This window comes from Elephantulus edwardii, unplaced genomic scaffold, assembly GCF_000299155.1.
Source record: "Elephantulus edwardii isolate Elephantulus edwardi_28Jun2011 unplaced genomic scaffold, EleEdw1.0 scaffold00012, whole genome shotgun sequence".
Taxonomy (NCBI): domain Eukaryota; kingdom Metazoa; phylum Chordata; class Mammalia; order Macroscelidea; family Macroscelididae; genus Elephantulus; species Elephantulus edwardii.
In genome coordinates, this window is record NW_006399762.1 from 3,954,235 (window position 1) to 3,954,899 (window position 665).

Below are 665 nucleotides of genomic sequence, written 5' to 3' on the forward strand. Positions count from 1 at the left end.
TTCTCCTTCTATCCTCCTTGGTCATTGTCCAACTCTCTGATGCATAACAGGTGATTGCGCTTAGCAGTCCCATAAACCTAGTGTCTTCTATAATGGTTGTACAGTACAGATAGAGAACATTTCTGCAGTGTTAGCCCATAGTTAGCTATTTTAGCCACTACTTTAGCTCTTTCTGGTTTCCAACTACCTTAACTGCAGAAATACGGTCTTGCAAATTATCAACAGTTGGGAGACTAGGATAAAGGAGAGTACTTCCCAAACTGGACAGTAAAGCTTGATGACTACAGCAGGAGCCAAGTGAGAGCAAGCCCCTGATGATGATGTTAAAGAAACCGGCGGTGCTGTGAAGAAACTGTTAGCAAGGTGTAACGAGTTTTGCTGTTCTTACTGGAAGATTGAAGGAGATGACTTATAAGTGCTCTGAGATAAACCTTGTGGGTTGATTTGGATTTGTGCTACTGAAATGAACTAGGGCTTTTAGTAATTGAGGAAATACATTTCGCTGTCAATCTAGCCTGGGACTGCTGGGCTAAACCCTGGACTTAGAATGGGTGATACTCTTTGCCTCCCCAATCAATGACTTATTCATAGCAAATACATTTTTTAAGAGGCATAAACGCAGGTTATATACCTGGATTTCACCTGATGGCATGCATAGGAATCAG

At 41.8% G+C, this 665-nt stretch overlaps 1 protein-coding gene across 1 annotated transcript in view; it reads left to right on the plus strand.

The window, feature by feature from the left end:
* Nucleotides 1–665, plus strand: part of CCNA2 (cyclin A2) — a 7,937-nt gene that overhangs the window by 5,106 nt on the left and 2,166 nt on the right. The window lies entirely within an intron of this gene.